Source organism: Ammospiza nelsoni, chromosome 3 (genome assembly GCF_027579445.1).
Source record: "Ammospiza nelsoni isolate bAmmNel1 chromosome 3, bAmmNel1.pri, whole genome shotgun sequence".
Classification (NCBI taxonomy): Eukaryota; Metazoa; Chordata; class Aves; order Passeriformes; family Passerellidae; genus Ammospiza; species Ammospiza nelsoni.
In genome coordinates this window covers 96,708,852-96,714,638 of record NC_080635.1, presented here as the reverse complement: position 1 = coordinate 96,714,638, position 5,787 = coordinate 96,708,852, and positions in this window count along the sequence as shown.

The window sequence follows — 5,787 nt, the reverse complement described above, 5'->3', positions numbered from 1 at the left end:
CTTTGCTTTTGTTGGGCTCGAAATATCCTTCACCAAAGCAAGAGTTCCAATTTTGTTTCCATGACAATATGCATGACTTATAAAAGCTGTGGATCTTTTTGCCGAAGAGATGTGACTAAACCAGCAACATTTCATTTGCCTTTAAGTCTGCTTTTTTCTTCTCAGACATGAAAAGACTTTGTTCAAAACATTTATTTATAAGAAGTTCTGCAGTCTAAGATTCCATATTTTTGTTCTCTTTCACCTAATTTTCAGCATTCTTTATGTAGGAATGTCCTTTTCTATTTTTATAGTATTTAATCTAATTCTCCTCTGTTTTCTTAATCTTAACAATACATAGTTTCCCTGTCTTTAGTCAGACCAATTTTCTTCAATTTCAACTATTCTAGTGCTTCATTACTGAACTACCTTTTACATTGAAGATTCCTCTCTCTTCTTGTCTGACTTACATAAACATAATAGTGGCTATTTCTTAAAACAGTCTTCTCATACTTGTCTCCACTTTCTGTATTACATTCTCTTATTATCCCATTTTTGATCAGTTAACAAACTTCTTCCTTAAAACAGGATCTGTTTTCAAGCCTTTTTTTTTTCATGCATAATGTTATTACTTTCACTCCTATCTGGTTTCTTGAGTAGTAATTTTTGCAAATATTTTATTTTGAAAAATATTTCTCTTCCTATAACCTAATATCAAATTTTTATATAAATAGATTTTTGGTCATATGAAGACCGGACTCACCAAAATTATAATTACTTTACAAATTATCATAAGACCATTTGTTTTTCTTCTTTTTAGTTTTCTTTTATCTTCTTGTTCCATACTTTTAATTCTTGCCTTATTGTATCAATAAAATGTTCTTATTGTTTCAGCAAAATCTCTTACCAAAATCTGTAAAATTAAAATTTGCTACAATTTCATATTTGTAAAGATGACTAGAAGGGGAACACATTATTGCACTTCTACATGTACATAATTAGTCCATCAAAGTTACTTCTTCAAAACAATGCCTTCAAGTTCTCACCAAAATTCAAAAAACTTGATAACTGAACAGAAATAATTGTGCTATAAAGTCTAGAAATTTTCACATTTCAGTGAGAAAACCATCAGATGGCTATTTAGAAGAATTCTCAAGGGAAAGGGATTTTTTTTCCTTTATATTTCAATGTTCCTACTGTTTCACAGAATCACAGAATTTGGTCATCCAAGGAATTTTCATCAGACTCTGAAGCTTTTTCTGTTACTAGTCACTTGTTAAGCCATGATTCTGACCCAGGAAGGTGTTTTTAACTATGCATATTTTGCAGTTGAATCAATATTCTGCAAAGCTGAGAGGGGAATATTTATATCCTAGCTTTTTAAAATGTAAGGCCATCACCCATTTTAAACTGAAGATTATAAAATCGTCTAAATTTTATGTCATTTGGTGTATAATATTTATTTCTGCTCGTCTAATTCATCCTTGCCTTCTTAAAAAATTAATTAAAATGCATTTTTCATGGCATAAATTAGGTACATATACTTAGGTATTTCTGTATTATTTATGCTTTGATTTTTGTATTGCTGCCTCCTCATGTACTGGAAAGGATGGAATAAGCATAAAATGGATTGGATCTGGTTCAAGTAGAAATGTCAGCTCTGATATAATTGGTGTATCTTGCAGCAGCAAATAACTAGAGCGACTGTGGGGACCAACAACTGGACCTTTGCCTTTTTGAATGATTGACAGACAAGAAAATATTTCACCTAGATGTCCCACTATCCTTTTCATTACCTTGTGAACACTGAACATCACAGATCTCCTGCAGACACGCTGATTTGTAGTGATAGATCCTGTACTGTGAAAACACAGCCTTCCTTTCCAGCTGCCTTTGCAGTGCCTGGCAAAAATGCCATCAATGTCTATGTATGGGCATATGTCATGCCAGGGATTTCACTTCAAAGCATGTCAGTAAAATAAGGGAAATTTAATTTCTAGTTTGTGCCGTGTCCTGCAAATAAGTACTAATTTCTAGGGTCTTCTGCTACATGTCATGGCTGTGGAGTCGGATTGCTTTAGAAGTCAGCATTTTGTTCTGCCAAAATGTACAAGCATTTGGGCACCTCGGCATTGGAGTTTCTTTGTACAGCGGATCATCTTTGGTGGTTGTTTAAATCACTTTTCTATACTCAAGAAAATCAGTTTTATCTGGTTGGCATTATCATCGGCTGTTATTTGCACTTAGTACACACAGTGCAATCTCAAAAACCCCTGAGGAGGGCACCAGCAGCAATGACTTGGAACACGAAGTGCGTGCAATTGGTTGCATTTCTAACTCCTGATCAGGCCAGAGTGTACTGGACATTGTCTGGAACAGTTCCATTTAGTATGTGTGGCTATTGTGTATATCTTAAATAAAAAGAACATACATCCTTCTTGCCTGCATCATTGCAAAAATCTCCACCAACCATGCTTTCTTTGATCTGCAAATATTAATGCAAGTTTAGAATAGTTTTGATGAGTTTTCATGCAGGATACTTTATGCTGTCCTGTTAATCTGTGTGCAAAAACAGAAGGCGGAATGCATTTTTGAAATGGTGAACAGGACAATTAGGGTGATGGAGAGCCTGTGGGAGATTGGCTCTCAGTGCACTAAATCGAGAGATAGAAGGAGAAATGATCACTGCCTATAAATATAAAGATCAGTGTAGGAGTAGAGCTGTTTAAACTAAGGGGCAGCAGTACAGCATAGATGAAGAGAATTTGGCATGAATTAATTCCAGGCTTGAAATTCAAAGAAGGATTTTAGTACTCAAAACGTTGAGGTTCTGGAAGAATCTTCTAACAGTAACAAAGTGAAAATGTGTTAGCTTGGTGCTTGATTGAGTTATGAAAGAGATTGTGTTATATGATTGCTTGAGGCAGATGCAGCTGGATTTTTTTTTGCCAGAAAGTTGCTCTCAGTTTTAGTTCCTATTCTTCTGGTATGTTTTTTGGCCATCTCCATGTTTTTTGGCCATCTCCAGATTCAAAGTGTGAGAAAGCAATACCCATAACAGCTGTGTGACTGCAACATGAACAAAATCATTGAGAGTAAGGAATTTTTATAAGAATCTTGTTCTTCTCTGAGGAGGATAATCTAGTCCATGGCCTGTTGGACAGCAATAATAGAGAGACTTATTGCAGACATACATATAATTTGCTATCTTGGCCAGTACATAAAGGTACACTTTTAACCAAAAAAGTTGAAAATTCAAGTTGGTGTTTTCAAACTCTAAATCCATGTTGTATAATATGCAACATCTCATTTTGGAAAGAGGTTGCTGCTTTGCTGTAGATATTCACTGAGCTTATGTTAGGTCAACAAAGGACAATCTCCCTCAAACCTGCTGAAGGAGTCCCTGCAAGTGCAACAGATTTCAGCCAGCAGCATTGAAGTATTCCAGTATGAAGAAAGATGGGTCTCATCTCATCTAACTTTAGATGTCTACAATAGAGCCACTTACTACTAAGCTAATCACTCTGAGTTTCCTCTTCATCAGTAGAGAGGAAATAAGTATTTATTATATATAAGGGGGGGGGGGGGGGGGAAAGCATCAAGGCACAGTACTCCTAATTCTGTGGCCTTTATTTTCAAATGGCAGTATTCCAAGCATAGTAAATTGGAAAGCATGTTAACTGAGTGGTTTAGAATTCCTTTTTAGTGAGATTATTTTTCAACCTGCTTGAAACAATGGAGTAGACAGCAAGAGATAAAAGAACTAGTAATGTTATTGCCACTAAGAAACAAATAAGACAATTAAAATACCCATACCCATGCAGAGTTGCTATGCTTTACATGGACAGCATTTTGAAAGTTTAGCTTCTCTAAAGATATTTACGTACAAACTTTCTTGTAATGCTCCAAGAATTTAGAATTGGAAATTGTAGATGCCAAGTTATCAAGGGTGACTTCAATCTGTAAAGGAAAAACCAATATCATCTGAAAATAGCTACCAGTGAGAGCCAAATAAACAACTTTTTTTTTCCTTTAAGTTTGAGGTTGAAGGTGTAAGGAGCTACAATCACTCAGATTATATTCACATGAGATGCCAGTGGAATGGGGTATTGTTTTTAGTTCAGTTAGCTAATATTACAGGTCTTATCCCCATGCTCTGCAGGTCAAAAAGGGTCCTGGTCTACAGCAGAACATTTGTATATCTTGTTTCTACAAGATTTCTTACCTTCTGTATTTTGGCAATCTCAGATGGATTTTTATAATTTAGTTTTTCTAGGAGAAGAAATGAGAGAGAAAGACTGTGGGGTTTAAACTGCGTGGAGAAGGAAGACAGTTTGCAGGGAGAGAGAATATTTTGATAGCAGCATGATTGGGCAAAAATGTCTTAAATCTTTGAGATGTGGCCTGAAGGACTTGCCTGGGAAGGGCAAAAAGGCAAAGTCTACTGATGAACAGAGATAAAGAACCACCAGCATTTTAATAAGAAAAAGAGTTCTTTGCCTGCCATTTTCTATTCTGGCTAACCAGACAATATACCTGCCAGAAGTAGTGCAAATATTTATGATTCTTTTGGACAGTGAGCATATATGTTACTATCCAGATCCTGTTCCTTTTGAAATCTGTAAAAAATCCTTGGTAACTTTAGAGGGCCCAAGAACTCAGAAACCCACCAAATGGAGAGATTCTTGACTGGGATATGGGCTCCTAAGGGAAGAGTTTAACATCCTTATGGATCTTCTATCAGGATTTCTCCAATGATATGATAGATGTGGTTGATATATTGGTGGGTATTGATTGACTGAGGAAAGAGAAGGATGAGGAGGTGAATTCTAGGGAATTTAGTGACAGTAGTATATGTAATACAGGCAAGACTATTAGTACCAGCCTTTACTTTATGTGCAGGCTACAAGCACATGAGGAAGGGGAGACACACAACAATGCAGTCTCCGTTAACATGCAATGAATTTTGTGAGGGACTTTTGGTCCTTGAAAAGGGCCAGATAAATTTTAAGGATGAAAAGAATTACTATAAATTGAAAGGATGATAAAAATTACTCTAGGGAGGTAATTGGCAGTGAAACTCACCTGGAAAGAGACAGTAAAAAGCATCTCCTTAAAATCCAAGTCTCCCCTGACTTTGAAATAGTTTTCACAAAGTGAAATACTTAGTATAGATTTGAATACTGAGATAACTTTAAAAATACATCTTTTACCCATTTATATGGCTAGTTAGGAGGAGTCTTGCCATGTGTGTTCCTTTACAATGCAAATTGATGCTAAGTTACCTGTCAACCTTCAAGAATATGTGTTGGGCTCAGTTTTCTTATAAACAAAGCAATTGCATTATTCAGAGAGGTATTGCATTGAATGTATTTATTAATGGAAAAGAAGTTGGTATGGCAGTGGCTGGGTAAGCCAGGCTGCAGTAGATGTTTCTACACAGTGTTATCCATCCAGGCCAATAGAAACTGCAAAGGCTAGTAGACAGAGGGGTGTGGTCAGGAACATCTTAAATCAAGAAAGTGTCAGCTGGGCTCCATTTCCTGATTTAAACATTTACACAGATGAATAACCTATATTTAAAAACACTAAAGTTAATGAATAAGCAATAAAACACTTGACCTATAGCAACTGTGAGCTCCTATCCTCTATATTTAAGATGAGCTCTGTCTCATTCAGCTTTGTCAGGGGAGGATGCTTTCTGAAGTAGCCAGCTTTGCTCAACAGGCATGGAGTGCTGTCTGCATCCTAACCCCTTAGAGCAGCAGGGGACAGAGCATCACCCTTACTTCTTCTGTTCTGCTAGTT